Here is an 18,601-nt window from a genome sequence, read left to right as displayed (position 1 = left end):
AGCTGTTTCTTCTCTCTTCTTTTTCTTGTGGAACATGACAGTGGACGTCTTGGCGCGTGTTTAGTTCACATCCAAATTCCAAAAAAAAAAAAATGCTACAGTACCTATTACATCGAATTTTGCGATACGTGCATAGAGCACTAAATATAGATGAAAAAAAAACTAATTACATAGTTTGGTTGGAAATTACGAGACGAACGTTTTGAGCCTAATTAGTCCATGATTAAACACTATTTATCAAATAAAAACGAAAACACTACAGTAGTCCAAATTCATAAATTCAGAGAACTAAACGCTTGATTTCAAGATGCCGCGGGCACGTGCCTCAGCCTGCGTGACTGCGTCGTTTTGCACGTGTGGTTGGCCGCTGACACTGAAGGGACCTCGTGGCAGGCCGCGTTCTCTTTTCTTTACTGCACCCTGCTCATCCTGCAGTCCTTTTTTTACTGTTACTAGTGCGCAGAGCACGCGGTTGAGGTAGTGTTTAGTTACTAAAATTTTTCTTAAGATTCCCCCTTGTATCGAATCTTTGGACGTATGTATGAAGTATTAAATATAAATAAAAAATAAAACTAATTACACAGTTTAGACGAAATTCACGAGACGAATCTTTTAAGCCTAATTAGACTATGATTGGACACTAATTGTTAAATAACAACGAAAGTGCTACAGTATCATTTCCTAAAAAAATCGTCAACTAAATAAGCCCTGAGGTTGAAGAAATAATGACAAGGGTACTAATGTCTGATGATCACCGAATCAGAAGCAAATCCATCCCCATAAGAGCGATGAAGACATACGGTGCTTTTTGATGGCAGACAGACAGCGCCCCGCACGACTGAGGACATGATGGTGGCGAGTTCACCGCCTTTCTGTCGGCAGTCTGTTCGTCAGTTTGGTTTCAGCCAACTTATCAGTCATGATGTAGTAGTTTTTCTCTCATAACAAATCAGTATCTATCAGACTTATTAACTTAAAAACCAATCAACGAACAAATCAGCACTAGTTAGGCTTATCACTTCTCACTACTGCCGGCGAGGTGGTAAAAAGAAGGTAAAAGATGATGCATCCTGTCACACTGGATCTCGCATCATCTCGTCCCCCTCATTGGTAAGCCCTTATTTAGTTTCATCCTTAACTTCTAAAAAGTTGCTACAGTATCTGTCACATTAAATGTTTACGGCCCGTGCATGAAATATTAAATGTAGACGAAAAGAAAAACTAATTGCACAGTTTGATGGGAAATTACGAGACGAACATTTTGAGCCTAATTAGTCCATGTTTAAACACTATTTGCTAAATAAAAACAAATATGCTACAATAACCCTAAAATCCAAGTTTCTACGACTAAACACAGCCTAAAAGTAAAAATGGCCGAAACGGTGAGTCAGATGCCAATATGCCATGCCAGGGGTAGGCGGGCGGTAGCGTACGAGTAGGACCACCGTGACCACGTGGCCCCCGGCGGCCCGGGTGGCAGGCAGACCGAGGCCCACGTGGACCAGGCGACACATGCAGGCAAGTCGTCAAGTCGGACTGTTGGCGGAGGGTCTAACGGGAGTAAGGCCTCGTAGTTCGCGAAAAGTTTTCTCAAAAAGTGATACAGTACCTATTACATTGAATCTTTTGATATGTATATGAAGTATTAAATGTAGACGAAAAAAACTAATTGCACAGTTTAGTTGAAAATTGCGAGACGAACGTTTTGATCCTAATTAGTCCTATGATTGAACACTAATTGTCAAATAAAAACGAAAGTGCTACAGTAGCCAAATTCCTAACTTTTCACGGACTAAACAAGGGCTAAATTAAACTGGACAAATCCATTCCCATGCGTCCTCAACGTGTGTCCAGCCCAAAGGACCAAAGAAAACGAAAACCCTGATCTAGACGACTACCACATCCGTTCCTAAAAAAAACCATTTTAAGACCCTCTTTAGAAACACAGGAATGAAAACATAGAAATAGAAAATTTACAAGATTACAACAACAAAGTTGTACGATATGGGTCTTTGGATCGACATAGGAAATTCACAGAAACTCGGCAATCCTTTTACTATTTTGCATCGTCGTAGAGGAAGAAAGAGGTTCAAGTAGATGTTTTTTCTTTCCAAAACTCCTATGAAATCATAGGATGTCAACATTATTCCCTTGGTTTTCTCGAGGTGCTTTTCTATGAACCAAAGATATCTACGGTACAAAATCCTTAGGATTGCCGAATCTTGTATTTTTTCTATTAAAAATCCTCCATTCCAGAGGAGGCCTAAATTTGAATTAAACCTAGGTTTATACAAAATTGTCAATGCTTATGTCTCTATATTTTTTATTATAAATATATATTTCATGATTTATCTAATAATACTTATCACTTATTATAAATATTAATAGTTTTTTATATATGTAATCAAATCCGAGATCCATTGACTATGAAAAAAAATGAGAACTTCCTTTCAAGACGGAGATGATATGTTTCTCCTTAATTAATTTGCCGTGCGAACTGTGGATGCAAACTACATGGTTACGAAATTAGGTTGTGAGGAGTAAAAGCACTCGGCTTTAGGCAAGACTTCTGCAATGCAAATCCAAAACTCCAAGCTCTAATGCAAGAAAAGAAATAATTTATGTAAAAGAATGACAGCTTACTGTACAGGTACAGCACACGACGCCGTCAGCCACTCTCCCAAGCTGACGAGGAGTGAGAGAAAAGAGTTTTAAAAAGGGCCAAAACCAAAACTCCCCACCAAACAAAACGTGCACGCCACAGGGCCACCCACAGGAGGAACGGGGCACACCCTCCCCGCCGCCCACTGCCACGCCGGACCCACCACGCCCCCACTGCCTTGCGTAAAGGCCACACCAACGGTCACAGATTGGGCTCTCGCAGTCTCCCGTTCTCCCTCCTCTCGCCAACGCCCAACGCAGACACACACGCCGTCCCCAAGTTTCCCCACCCAAATCCTCGCTCGCTCGCCTCGCTTTCCCATCCCTTCCTCCACGGTCCACGCCACCAGTCGAGTCCACCGCTCCATTCCTCCGGCCCTCGCCCGCCCTACTTCTCCATTCCGCCAAGAGCAGCCAGGCGTCAGGAAGGCGGCTGCTCTCTGCGGGACGCGCGTCATGGGCGCCGCCGAGAACCCCGTACGGTTTCTTTCTTCCTTTCGCTCCCCGAAAGATTGTCCCCTTTCTCGAGTAACGCGCGGGCTGCTCTGCTCGCTGCTTCTTGCGGTCTTGCGGCCGCCGTGTGCTCAACTGCTCATGGGTTTCTTGTCCTCGCTGTGCGACGCGTGCAGGCGCCGCCGCGGCAGGAGGCTGCGCCAGTCAGGGGAGCGGCGCCGGCTCCGGCTTCGGAGGCGGTGGAGAAGGTGGTCGTCGTGGACCAGGCGCCGCCCCCGGAAGCGGCGGCGAGGCTGCAGGCGCAGCGGCCGCTGGCCGCCGCTGCAGGTCACCACGCAAGGCGCCGCCGCCGCCCATGTCGGTGGCGTCCGGCTCCGTCGAGCCGCCGCCGCAGGTGGCGGCGTACCAGCCTGTCATGCAGCCTCCGCAGCAGGTAGGGGGGAAACGTCCACGCCCAATTGCTTGATTTCCTTTTGTAATTGTATGTACTACGTATGTATATAAAATCTCGATCGCCTGAATTGATTAGGATTTTCGGTTTGGATAGTGGGATTGGCTCAGTCTTTTTAGGACCGGTAATGCTATAGACAGGGCGTCCGGGACGGCGGGACGCACCGTTCCACAGTCTGTACTCGCACTTTACTTCCCCCGCTCTGCTCGCTGCCTCCACTCGCTCTCTCCCGTACTCACTCCGCCCACTCCTCCACACTCGATCTCTCCGGCGCCGCTCGTCCGCCCGCTTTCCTGCCGGCTCTCCGGGCCGTCCCCGGGACGGGGACACCACGTGCCGGGCCCGCCCGCCCGTGCTCCCTTCCTCCCTCCGTCCCTCGCCCTCCGTGACCTCCATCTCCATGCACCCCCACTCTCCCTGCGACCCGGCTCCCGCACCCTCACCGGAGACGAGAACGACAGCGGCAGCGCGAGCGTCCGACGCTAGCGCCCGGATCGGACGTCCGGGCGCTAGCAGTTCCCTTTTAGGACATGTGGGCGTGCTTCATTGCGATCCGACTGTGTCAATTTAGGCTGGTTGGTAGGCAAGTAGGATATTACAATAATTTTGTTTGGTGCCCAATTGGTAGTTCAGGCTGGCTTGCTTTCTGAATTATTCTACCATACCACACCACATTGACAGAATCACTGAATTATTCTATCACTATGCTGCAATTGACAGAACGGATTTGAAAGTACTCCAATAGAGATAGCCCTTAGTTAAAGGGTTAGAGAATATGCTGATGCCGATAGTTGATTTTGATTCTGATTACAACGGACGGAAAGCAGACTAGTTTACCTGCAACACTGCTACTGCATTGTTAATATTCCAAGATATGTTCGGTGCCAAAAGGACAAAAAAGGGAGATCTTTTCATGTCTATTTTAGGCTTAGGTACTTCAATAATCTTAGGCTTAGGTGCTTCAACAATGTTGCCTAACATTGCACCGGCAACGACCAAATAATGCATGATGGAATATCCAACACCACAAGCCATTTGTGCTTGTTTTCTTTTGAGGTGAACAAAGTAATAAGCAATTTTATATAAAGAACTCAAAGTGCTCTACCTCCCACAATAGAAAAGGGGCATAGGCGGTAGTGTTTGATACGATGCTCTTAGTATTAATAAATGTCGCTTAACGTATAGCTCTGGTTAGTTACATGCGTGCTTCATCTAATATCCCCTCCAAAATATCATCAAGAATGCACCACTACTTGGAATTGAATCTCTGGGTAATGCTTGATGGAATATCCAACACCACAAGCAATTTGTGCTTGTTTTCTTTTGAGGTGAACAACATACTAATAAGCAATTTTATATAAGAACTCAAAGTGCTCAACCTCCCACAATAGAAAAAGGAGCATAGGTGGTAGTGTTTGACACGAATTATTAATCAATGTCGCCTAACGACATAGCTCTGGTTAGCTAGGTACAAGCGTGACTAATGGGTTTCTTAGGCACTAATATTCCCTCTAAAATATCATCAAGAATGTACCACTGCATGGGATCGAATCTCTTAATCTGAATATGACTTCGTGCTAATCTAAGCCTGAAGCTGACAAGCTGTAGTGGCTAGCGACATCGTATCTGAATAACTTATTATTTGTCATTGCAGGGGCCGCTTCCGTCGCTCAACTCACGCAAGTACACCAATGGCATCACGCTGTGCCTCTTCCTGCTCCACCTCGCCGCCGCGGCATTCGCCATGGGGTTCTTCGTGTTCAAGACCGCCCAGGAGATCAGCCAGCACCCACGGTCACACAATGCGCGGCGCGCGCGCAGCCTTCTGCGCAACTGGCTGCTGCCCGTGGAGGGCGCGGTCGCGCTCAGCATCGTCCTGGCCTTCGCGTGGCAGAAGGCCGTACGCGCGTGGCCACACGCCATGGTGCGCGTCATCCTCTGGTCCAGCTTCGCCGTGACCCTGGCCGTGGGCGCGCTGCTCATGTGCTTCTCCACGTTGGCCACCGTCGGGCTGGGCGTCGCGATGGTGGTGTTCTCCATTGGGACCGGGCTGTACGCGTGCTGGGTGACGCGGCGCGTGGGCTTCACGGCGCGGGTGTTCGAGCGCGCGGTGAAGCCAGTGGACAAGTTCCGTGGGCTGAACGGGCCCGCGTACCTGATGGTGGCGGCGGGTTTCGCATGGATCTCCGTGTGGTGCGTGGCGGTGATCGGCGCGGTGAACTTCCGCTTCCCCGGGCTCACCATCTTTGGGCTGGTGGTGAGCCTGGCGTGGACCGCGGAGGTGATGCGGAACGTGGCGAACCTGACTGCGAGCAGGGTGATCGCGCTCTACTACCTGCGCGGCATGCAGTCGAGCGTGCAGTTCTGCTTCCAGCGCGCGCTGTCGTACAACCTCGGCAGCGCCTGCCTGGGGTCGCTGTTTGTGCCCACCATCGAGGCGCTCCGCATCCTGGCGCGCGGGCTCAACCTCCTGGAGGGCGAGGACGAGTTCATGTTCTCCTGCGCGCACTGCTGCCTCCACGTCATGAACGCCATTTTCAGCTTCGGCAACAGCTGGGCCTTCGTCCACGTAAGCACGAGCGCACTGTTGGTCTGGTCTTGAGTCTTCTTCGAACGCTCGTGCTTGGCACTGACGAGCTGCGTGTAATGTTTCAGATCGCGGCGTACGGGCGCGAGTTCGTGCACGCGTCGCGAAGCACGTGGGGCCAGTTCGAGGCGCTTCCCGGGATGGCGGCGCTGGTGGACTCGGACATCACCAGCTCCGTGTGCTTCCTGACGGGCGTGACGAGCGGCGCGCTGTGCGCGGCGCTGGCGGGTTCGTGGGCGTTCGTGACGCACCGGCACTACACGGCCACCGTGTCGCTGCTGGCCTTCTACGTCGGGTACCTGATGACCCGCATCGGCATGGCGCTGCCGCAGGCGTGCGTCGGCTGCTACTACGTCTGCTACGCCGAGAACCCCACGTCGCGGCTCTTCGACGGCACCATACCGGACCGGCTGAGCAAGATGCAGGAGGGCCGCGACCCGCTCGTGCCCACGCCGCGGTTCCCGCACCAGCACGTCGGCGGCGCGTGAGTGAGACGACGGAGCTGGAGCTTCTTCCGCCCGGCGCGGGGGTTCTTTTTCCTCGTGCGCCGCCGCTCGTCGGTGTGGACTGAAACGGACTCGTGGCCGGAACCGGAATGCGCTGCTCGAGCTGATCCGGATGAGGCGGCGGCTCGTACGGCTCGTCTGGGAGTCTGGAGATCCAATTTTCTTTTTCTAGTTTTGTATAAATTTATTTATCCATTTTTTAGCCGGTAGAAATGGTGAATCCCCGATATTCTGGGTATGTAGACAGATATAGTAGTACTATTTTCTTGCATAGGATAGGAGTTAATTAGTGTGAAACTGTGAATATTTTAACTGACCGAATCAGAATCACTGGGTTTGAGAGACCATGGTGAGCGCGATCAGTTCATAGTTTGAGGCCACAGAGTATCTGAAAGACTTGGGCCATGTTTAATTGCCCCAAATTTCAGAATTTGGCACTATGTAAAAAGAAGATTTCCCGTCACATCAAACTTTCGTCAAAAATTAATTACATAGTTTGGTTGTACTTTACGAGACGAATGTTTTGAGCCTAATTAGTCGACGATTGGACAATTATTACCAAATAAAAACAAAACACTACAGTACCACCCCAAATCCGGCGGCGCCAATTCGGTGGCCGAACTAAACGCGGCCTTGAGTAGAAAGTGGACTAGAGCCTTGTTTAGATTGCAAGTTTTTTCACTCTCTCTTCATCACATTAAATCTTTGGACACATGCATGGAGTATTAAATGTAGATAAAAAATAACTAATTACACAGTTTGATTGTAAATTACGAGACGAATCTTTTGAGTCTAGTTAAGCCATAATTGAATAATAATTATCAAATACAAACGAAAATGCTATAATATCAAATACTGATTGCTAACTCCAATCTAAACAAGCCCTAGGAGCCTGGTCGGGGAGCATTTAACAACTCTGTGCTGTGCAGGACTGGTTGGGTGCAGTAATGGAATGGCCCAATGGGTGGTGGATAGCAGTCCGTCAGGAACAATGTCACGTCTTGAGTTGACTCTGCAGGCTCCTCGGTCTCCTGGGTTTTACATGGGGTGTGGTTTGGTGGTAGTTGGCACCAAGGCTAAACTGGCATAAGAAAAGAAAAAAAAAACTGGCATTCGGTATGATAGTCTAGCTAAGGATCTATAGGGCCAGGATCTATCTAAAGGGCCAGTATGGATGGACTAAGGCCCCTGTTTAGATTCAAAAAAAAATTTGGATTTTGGTTACTGTAGCACTTTCGTTTGTATTTGGCAATTAGTGTCTAATTATGGACTAATTATGTTCAAAAGTTTCGTCTCGCGATTTCTCACCCACCTGTGCAATTAGTTTTTTTCGTCTACATTTAGTACTCCATGCATGTGCCGCAAGATTCGATGTGACGAGTACTGCGCAAAATTTTTTGGAATCTAAACAGGCCCTAAACGTTTTGGATCCCCAACAAAAGGTCTAAACATTAACTAATCATGGTCTAATAAAAACTAATAGTGGCTAATTGATGAGTAGAACTCATTAGAAAAAATAAATTATTAATTAGACTATGTTTAGCATATTATCCAACGACAAACAAAACTTTAGCCTGGTGATCCAAACAGGCTCAAAGTTGAGCTGAAGACATCCAAACGAGTGGAGTCAACTCTGAGTCCTTTTCTAACGCTTAATCGCTTATATGGTTAGCAATGCTCGCATCCCATGTTTATTCATGGTTTTTCCTTTTTCCTCTGTATCCATACCCCTATCTATCCAATCCACCATCCTCGTTGCTCCCTGATCCACATCGGATGACTTAACCTCTCGCCCCCAATCTCGTCCACTAGCCTCGGCTAGAGGCGCCTCGATGCCGGCCATGTCGCCACCACCCAATCCGGTCGACGCTCCAAACAAGGACTCGTTGTCTGAGTTCAAAAACCACAAGGAACAGCTACCAAAGAGGGTCCAGGGTAGTGGTTTAGTCTGGTGGGGCAAGAAATGACCCTTTTAAGGATTGTGATACAGCGAGTTCCCGGCCTACAAAGAGCTATACTGCATGATTAGCAGCATGAGGACTGCGAGGACGTAGGTGTGTGAGGAGGTAGCTGCAATGCCTCGTTTTGAAAGACTATCACCACAACAAGCATTCCCAGAGGATAAGAGTTAGCAGGACATGATGTTCAAGAAATTTATGGGAGACATGATCTCCTGCAATGTTCAGATAGTTTTTGGAAACAAAATGTTTTATGTTGATTGTCCTATATGAACCCAAATGCCAGCGAAGACCAAAGAGACACTAAACTAAAACTTCACCGACGGTCAGCACTCAGCAGCTCTGGCCTCTGGCAGACATTCCCTATAGTTCACACAACGATTGACCGTAGAAGGCACAACAATTTTGAAATCCAATGCTTTGTTTACAAAAACATTTGTTTTTAATAAAAGGACAAATAAAAACACCGGTACTACTGGGACGAATACAAAAGAGCCACTAAGAAAGAAGTAGAACTGACTAAGAAATAAGTAAACGGAAAATAACAACAACAATTTTTTCATATCTAGATTGAGCCGTTAGATCTTGAAATTTACAAAGTTATAATAGGACATATCTAGAAAAATTCAAGCATCTACGTCAAGTTAACAATTTGAATCCAAATGAGCAGATTCCCACGTAAGAAACCCAACCACTAGCAACAATGATTTGACCGTTGTTATAGGGTTTGGACTGTAGCCTAATGGTACTGGAGGGATCGACTCTTCATGGGAGCGAATATTTCAGGGAGCTAATGGCGTTGTGCTTTCAGTGTTAGGTGACGTTCCCCTCGACAGTGAGGCGACTGCGGTGACTTTGTCAATCTCGAGAATTTACTGCTCAATCTTGAAAGATGTTCATAGGAGTGAGTGTGCGTATGTTGCGATATCCGCTGCTCATCTAGGAATCTATAGAGAAAAAAGAGGCTCAAGTCTTATTAACTATATACTAGATTCTTGTTTGTCTTTTCCATGTCTAAAAAAGTTTGAAAAAAAAAATTCTATTGTCTGGTAGGAGAGCTTAAGCTTAAGCCCCGCCCGTCCAACGGCTACATCCATCAGTGCCCCCAAATTCAGTACCTAATAACAGCAGATCTTTTCATTCTTCTCATCTAAACTAGGTAGCGTCCCCGTGCGTTGCTACGGAACAACTAAATCTTTTGTACTAAAAACACACGGATCGCACGATAAGATAACAATACTGTTAAATTAAATACCGACGTTAAAGTGACATTTAATTCAAAAAGCAAAATTCATGAAATTAACACAGTCAAGGAGAGCGCGGCAGTCGCAAGCTCACAAACTCTACTGTATAGACATTTTCGTGATATGGCTAAGATAATATTTTATATCGGCAGAAAGAATTCTCCGATATCCATTTCTTTCATGCGCCAATAAATCCATGAATAAGCTCCGTTGTATCTCTATATAATTATGTACACACATGTTTGAGTATATATGTAAATATTAGTGCCTGTCACAGTGGATAATACTGTGTGTCTTAAGAAATCTCTCATAAATTTTTAAAACAAAGTATGTTATACTCACCGTATAAATATGTGTGACTTTAGGACTATTCCTACACAGACATATATTGTAGAATAAGGTATCTACATGAGTGTCTATTCTAAGATGTTGAATTAGGTGTTGTAATTATTAATTTCGACACATTTTTCAGGTCAAGATAACCAATGGTGATACTTTTCTTAATGGTGCATAATTTTATGGTGCACCTCTTGACTATCTTGGTAAGGACAAGTTAGCACTGTAAAGGCTCAGAAAAGGTGCTGAGAAGATCAAGATTGAGTTTTTCTCTACTATGCATACTAAAACATATGTCCCCATTTATCATTGCCGATGCTTTTGATGCAAAGTAATTCAACAATACCATGATCAGATATAAGTTTGAGTCTCTTGTGAGCAATCTCATAGAGGGAGTCACATTCTTTATGTGATCTGCCTCAAGGATATTGGCAGGACGATGGACCCATGTTGAAATGTCGTACCAAAAAGTATCCACGTTTTGTTCATGATTTATTTCCCATGAATACATGCGGGTACTATGATAACACTAACTACACCAAATGAAAGATTAGAGAGAACTTGCATTGCCTTCATAAGGATTTATTTATTAAGTTCTTTAGACTCTACAGGTAGTTTTAAAATACCTGTTTGCATGTCTTACCTCGTATCCTAATTCAAAATTTTATAGTTTAATTAAAATATTTAGGTGATTGCATATATATAATATTCAATACAAGAACAATCTATGCATGATCTTCTTGAAATACCTGTTTGCATGTCTTACCTCGTATCCTAATTCAAAATTTTATAGTTTAATTAGAATATTTAGTTGATTGCTATATATATAATATTCAATACAAGAACAATCTATGCATGATCTTCTTGAAAAATTTCTGCAGTGTAAAGACATCTTCGTGTTCATGCATGCCCGTGCTAACGCTGAGATAAAAACAAAAGGACAATATATCAATTAAAAACTAAAAACAAAACTCATGCTCAAAGTCAAAGAGATAAATTATGGATGCTTGAATTTTGTCATCCATTATTTATCGGCGTGCCTATATAATAGACTGAATAAACAATTAAACATAGATAAAAAACTAAATTAATGAAAGGAATCATTGCAAGACATCAATCATCTCATAGCTTCGGACAATATCGTAAAGCTACTAAAAACTATAATCGTGCCCTCACCTCAAACATTGTCTAGATAAATAGATTATAATAAAAGAAATGGATATCGGAGATTTCTTCATACCAATATAAAATATTATCTTAGCCGCATCACGGAAAGGTCTATAAAGTAGAGTTTGTGAGCCTGCGACGCCGCGCACTCCATGACTGTATTAAATTCATAAACTTTGCTTTTTGTATTAAACGTCACTTTAACATTGGTGTTTAATTTTTACAGTATTGTTATCTTATCGTGTGATCCGTGTGTTTTTAGTATTATCCTATAGCAACGCACGGGCATGCTACCTAGTATAAATATAAAGAAAGAAAAAGATGACAAGAAAGATTGGTATTATGCCAACTCCTTTTGATTCTTTACAAACACATCTGAAAGTTAACATGTGAGCTGTGGGCATCAAATTAAAATAACAAAAAGAACATGGATTCGACCATAAGTAGCATTTGTCCTCCTTTTTTGAAAAAAAAAAGAAATGTACTGCAGAGTTACAGGATTGTCAATTTTATCAGCACCATCAATTTTTGGCAATTGTAGAACTCAACTAAGACACACATTGAAGTGCTACATCCCTAGCTCGCAACCCAATTAAGACCACTATTTGAAAAAGAGTAAATGATTATTGTTTCCTTCCATGCATGATTATTGTTTCTTTCCATGCATGATTGTTTCCTTCCATACATGATTATTGTTTCCTTCCATGTATGATTATTGTTTTCTTCCATGCATGATTGTTTTCTTCCATATATGTGGCCTCAGGTGATCGATTTGTTTCCTTCAATGCACGCGGGGATCGCTGGGATGACAGTTTCTTTTTCTATCGTGCCAGGTATCGCACGGGGTGGACAGACGAACGAACCAAAATAAACGTCACACCAAAAGATATCCACACTTTCTTCTTTTTAGTTGTATAGGAGATTTAGTGAATCAAATATGCCAAGCATAAAAGCATTGACAAAAGTAAAATGGCTTCACAGACTACAGGCGCATCAGGCCATCTCCACGGGAAACAATCGATGGAGAGAGAAAGAATTCAAAACATAGTAACTAAGTAAAAAAAACAAAACTGTGCTGCATCACCACCTTTCCTATTCTCATATAACCAAAAAAAATCGCATCACCATTCTCATCATACAAGAACAGAATTATCGCGACGTGAGAAATTGGTTTCAAACGACAAACATTCAATGCAAACAGAGACGTGAAGTATAAGAATCAGGCAAGATTCATTCACCAACAAGGTGTCAGCAAAATCGATCTAAGCAAAACAGTAGCTATACCAGAGAAGATCATTCACCACCGAGGTCTCAGCACATCAACCAAACAGAACAGTAGTTATCGACTATCGAAGAACACCAACACCATGGTCTAAGTACTAGAATACCCGGACTCCGATGCAATCGCGGTCAACCCTCAACCTCCCGCGGTGATCCTCAATGACCTCCCACGGCGCCGTACTGCTCTCGCACTGGGTCCATTTTGGCTCCGCCCCTGCTACCGTGGTGAAAGCTCTAGTTTGGTTTTGGTGAATTGATGAAACCCTAAGTGCTAACCTAGTTTATCAAGTGATTATGAGATAGGTAGCACACCCCAAGTGATGAAGCAAATGAAGATCATAGCATGATGATGATGATGCCATGGTGATGATCAAGTGCTTGGACTTGGAAAGAAGAAAGAGAAAAACAAAAAGCTCAAGGCAAAGGTATAAACCATAGGAGCTATTTTGTTTTGGTGATCAAGACACTTAGAGAGTGTGATCACATTTAGGATTGATAGTCGTACTATTAAGAGGGGTGAAACTCGTATCGGAATGCGGTTATCAAAGTGCCACTAGATGCTCTAACTCATTGCATATGCATTTAGGATCTAGTAGAGTGCTAACACATTTGAAAAATATTTGTGAAAATATGCTAACACATGTGCATAAGATTATACACTTGGTGGTTGGCACATACTCCACCGGCGCCCTAGACAAAAAGAAGGAGGTCACTGGGAGTGACCAGACGCTGGCCACAGTTGGACCGGCGCGTTCGATCAGGTGTAACAGCGAAAACACTAGCGTTGGTCAAATGACCGGACGCTGGGTCGCTCTGTGACCGGACGCTGGCAAGGTGCGTCCGGTCAGTGCCGATGTACGCTGACGTAAGGCGTACAGAGGAGACATCATCTGACCGAACGCTGGCAGGGTCCGGTCGGTAAAACATGTTTTGGACCATTACTGTAAACGACCAAACGCTGATGGTCTAGCGTCCGGTCAGCTCTGTCGGAGCGTCCGGTCAACATTTCGACCGTTGAGATCAAACGATCACCGTTCAATGCAGGAGACACGTGGCCGCCATCGGGCGACTGGACGCTGAGGAGCAGCATTCGGTCAGTAGGATCGGAGCGTCCGATCACCCCGATCAGTACCTAGTGAAGAGGTATAACGGCTCTATTTCGTGGGGGCTTCTATTTAAGCCCCATGGCCAGCTATGGCTCATATCTTTGGCCATTTTCATTGACATAGCAACTTTGTGAGCTTAGCCAAAGCCCTCCCACTCATTTCCATCATTGATTCATCATCATAGTGAGATTTGGAGAGAATCCAAGTGCATTGCTTGAGTGATTGTATCTAGAGGCACTTGGTGTTTGTGTTTCACTGCGGATTTTGCTTGTTACTCTTAGTGGTTGCTGCCACCTAGACAGCTTGGAACAGCGAGGATCGTTGAGCAGAGGGTGATGATTGTCTCCGGCTCTGATCGTGGTGATTGTGAGGGGTTCTTGACCTTTCCTCGGCGGAGCGCCAAAAGGTACTCTAGTGGATTGCTCGTGGCTTGTGTGATCCTCGTCTTGTGTTGGTTGTGCGGCACCCTATTGAGGGTTTAGCATGTGATGCCAATTAGCACGTGAACCTCTAAGTGAGTGAATCGCCACAACGAGGAGTAGCTTGTCGACAAGCAAGTGAACCTCGGTAAAAAATCATTGTGTTCATCATTGATTCCGAGGTGATTGGTCTTCATTGTTATTTATCCTTGTGATTGATTAGTTCCTTCATCTACATGGCGGTATAACCCTCTTGATCACTCTCTTTATATTACCGCAAACTAGTTGTCAAGCTCTTTAGTGTAGCTAGTTGTGAGAGCTTGCTTGCTTGCTTGGTGTAGCTCTTTAGTTAGCATTTGAGAGCACATTAACATAGGGTAGTGTCATAGCTATTGTGTGAATAGATACTATCTAAACTAGAATTATGGTAGGTGGCTTACATTTTGAGTAGGCTAACGCAACACTTGCTTCGCCTCATAATTGTCTAACTATTTTATTAAGTGTTGTTGTAGAAATTTTTATTAGGCTATTCACCCCCCCTCTAGCCATTAGGACCTTTCACATGGCACCCTCATGTAGCATGACGCCCTCGTCGTCGGCGTTGCCCTGGTACTCCAGGAGCACGTCGCCGTCAGCCATGGAGCCCCGAGAGCACCTCCTCCTCCAAGTCGTGGTGGTGGTGGTGCCCCGGGAGCGCCTCCTCCTCGTCATCGTGGAGCTCTAAGAGCGCCTCGCCATCGCCGCCATCAGTCGTCGTGCTCCAGAAGCGGCTCCTCATCGGGACCGCCCTCGACGCCCTCCAACATGGCCTCCAACGGCTCGTGGTCGGCGCGGGTGAGGTCCAGCAACTTCTGTTAGATTGATCTCTAATCCCATATTGGGCCCAACGGCCCAGTTGGGCCTTTGATCCGCGTCTTGATTGGGGACGCTCAGCCCATTATGGCTGGAGGGCCCTTGTCACACTGCGCTATATATAGAGGTGAGGGCCGGTGGCTCTGAGTACGAGGTTCGCCTGAGCCGAGCTCCCCACCGAAAACCTAAAACCTAATCCCAATCAAAGGGGGCGTAGCCAGTGACGGGAAACCACCAGTCGTGCTGCCCCGCTCCACCGACGTCGATGACTTCATTGACCTCTTCCCCGAATGTCGCTGCCCGTGCGTAGACTTCACCGACGAACGGGATGGCAAGCTTCTGGACCATCTCCCTCTATGATGTCAGTTTTGACATGTTCTTCTTCTATTTCTCTCTGTCCCTCTACTCTCGATATCACATTCACAGTAAAGAGAACCCGCTAGACCTAACCCTAGATGATCCTTTTGATCTTAACAATGGTACCAGAGCCAAACTAGGTGTAGATCTAGCCTATTAAAACCCTCTGTCTAGATATAGATCATGGCAGGGGTAAGAAAGAGATCAGATCCGTCCGGATCTGAGAAGAGAAGAGGGTCACCGAACCATAACCCTAATCGGGTGAAGCATAGAGAAAAGAAAGGGGTCTCAACACGCGAAGCCGAACCCTAACCCATGAATTAGACTCGGGGAAGAAGAACAGTGAGTGAAACCCTATCCCTAACCAAACCCTAATCTCGATCCTAACCCCATACCCAACCCTAAATCGAATAGATTCGAGAAGAGAAGAAAGAAAAATCAAAGAAAAGAAAAGCGGAAGGGGAAGAGGCCTACCTCGCCGCCGCACTATGTTGCCGCCTCGTCGGTGCAGTGGGTGGCTTCTTAGGCCAAGGGCGCCAGCGACCAGGCCAGCTCAACAGTGGCGCGCTCACCCGCTGGGGAGCGCGCGCCGGCGAGAGGGCCGACGACGACACCGTCATCGTCTCACTCCATGCCGTCGTGGGACCGAGACAGAGAAGGAGGAGAAGTGGTCGGGTCAGATCTAGGGTTTTGGAGGGGTTTAGGGCACCGTCACCCAGACCGCTCGACGGTGGCGTGCTCACACGCTGGGGAGCGCGCACGCCAGCGAGGGGATCGGCGACGGCGCCATCTTTGCGCTTGCTTTCGCTTTGGTGCTCGCGGCTGTTGCGCTGAGGAGAGAACGAAGCAAGGCAAAGAGAGAGAGAGCGGTAGAGAATGGGTTAGGGTTTCCTTGGGGTCGCTGCGACGTCAGCTTTTATATCAAGCGAACTACGCGCGCGACCGTCGGATCTAGATGAATGGATGAGATTCACTGGACCGAGGTTTCGGCCCAGGCGGGGGCGCGCGACTGCCGTCTTTGCCGGCCTAGGCCCAGGTTGCGGCCTAGGAAGCACAGCGCGCATGAGAAAAGAAATAGGTCGGGCTGGAATTCACTGTTTCAACTCGTTTGGGCCACATGAACAGTGTTATTACAAGCTTCATTTTTCTTTTTTTAGAAGCAATTTTTGTTGATATTTATCTAGTTTAATATCTCTGTTAAAATTTGAACCAACGAGATAATTTTTAGAGAATAGTTGAGAAAAGTTCAATGCTTCTGAAAAAATAGATAATGGATTTTTTCACGTTTTCCGCTGCTAAAGAAATAGTTTATTCTCCAGTTATTTTAAACCAGCGTGATATTTTATTGGAGAAAAATAGATTTTGACATGATTATGATGTTGTTGTTTTCTGACCAACGTTGTTAATAACAATATCATAATTTTATGCATTATTTTTATTTCTGCCCAACGGTGATGTAGATTTAATGTATAAACAATTATATGTTTTAATTTTGACCAATGTTGAAATCAAGGCATGCAATTGTTTGTTATTATTTATGTTCTCACACTATATTAATTGTGTTTTCAGGTGGATATAACTTAATGGGTTATATCAAAGAGATCCCCACTCTCAAAGGTGACAACTACATAGAGTGAAAGAAAAAGATTGATCTAGCCTTCATCTTGGCTAAGGTAGACTGGGTAGTCACCTCACCATATCCCACTGAGCCTGTGGCACCGGTGAGGGAGACAAACAAGGCTGATGCCGCTTGGGCAACTAGAGAGAGGGATTTTGAATCCCAAAAGATATCATATGACCTTGAGCTTAGGAAGTGGGTCAAAGCCAACAAGAAATGTTTAGCTGTGATAAAGAATACGATTGAGCCTGCAATTGTGAGCTCAATCCCAGAGTGTGATACGATCACCGAGTACCTCGATAAAATAAATAGTCAGTTCACTGGCTCTTCAAAGACATAAGCTACCCAGCTGATAAAGCAGCTGGTGACAGAGAGCTACTCTAGAAATGGTGGCATAAGAGAGCACATACCAAGGATGAGTAATTTGGCATCCAAGCTAAAATCAATGAATCTGGCTCTCAAGGAAGAGTTCTTATCCATCTGATTTTTACTTCCTTCCCAAAGAAGTGGAACTTAGAGAGGCTCATGGCTATGTGTGTACAAGAGGAAGAGAGAATAAAAGTTGCCAATGGTGGCACTATCAATTATGTGAAAGACAACAAGAAAAAGAATAATAATGCTAACTCCTCCTCAAAGTCAAAGGGAAATGGTCCCATGCTGCATCAGCCTTAGCAAAATAAGTTCATAATAGAAAAAGACCAGTGTCTCTATTGTAAGAAGACAAGACATTATAAGAAAGATTGTCCCGATTACTTAAAGATGATCATGGCAAAGAAAGGTGAGAACATTATTACGTTCATAAATGAATCCTTGTATATATAGTATTCGAAATCTACTTGATGAATTGACTCAGGTGCAACTGTTTATGTTGCTAATTTCTTACAGGGATTCCATTCGACGAGGACTACGCAAAGAAGAGAAAGCCACGTTAAAGTTGCAAATGGAGTTAGAGCAGATGTTGAAGCCATTGGTGATCTTTCTCTAGAGCTTACTGATGGCTTCACACTTTTACTTAGACATATACTTTATGTTCCCTCTTTACAGAGAAACTTGATTAGTGTTTTCATGCTTAGACAATGATGGATATGATTGTCATTTTGGAAATGGCAAATGTAAGATAACATTTAATAATGCATGTGTTGGTCTTGCTATCTTACAAAATGAGCTTTATTTGTTATCACTACGTGATGATGTAAATGTTGTATACGATGATGAGAACGTTGTGTGCAACAATGAGAATGTATACTCGTCTGCGGATGTAAACAGAAAATGAAAGAGAGCTCACGATGCGTCGTCGAAATTATAGCACTGTCGTTTATGCCATATTTCGAGGGGGAGAATAGAAAGACTAGTTAAGAATGATATTCTTCCTCCATTAGAGTTCTCAGATTTAGAACAATGTAGAGAATGCATAAAAGGAAAGTATGTAAAGAAAATTAAGAAAGATACCAAACGAAGTGCAGGAATTTTATAGATTATTCACACAGACATCTGTGGTCTGTTTCCTGTAAAGAGTGCAGATGGTTATGATTTGTTCATAACATTAACAGATGATTACTCCCGTTATGGCTACATTTATCTAATTAAAGAAAGAACAACAATATT

The 18,601-nt window shown here is 45.0% G+C and overlaps 1 pseudogene; it reads left to right on the top strand.

Annotated features, from left to right (window-relative positions):
- The first annotated feature begins 2,976 nt into the window (after nucleotides 1-2,976).
- LOC136552849 (uncharacterized) lies at nucleotides 2,977-7,110 on the top strand (annotated as a pseudogene).
- Nucleotides 7,111-18,601: the final 11,491 nt, after the last annotated feature.

The sequence above is a fragment of the Miscanthus floridulus genome, chromosome 4 (assembly GCF_019320115.1).
Source record: "Miscanthus floridulus cultivar M001 chromosome 4, ASM1932011v1, whole genome shotgun sequence".
NCBI lineage: Eukaryota > Viridiplantae > Streptophyta > Magnoliopsida > Poales > Poaceae > Miscanthus > Miscanthus floridulus.
The sequence above is the reverse complement of the archived record's forward strand: the minus strand, read 5'-3'. Positions and strand labels throughout refer to the sequence as shown.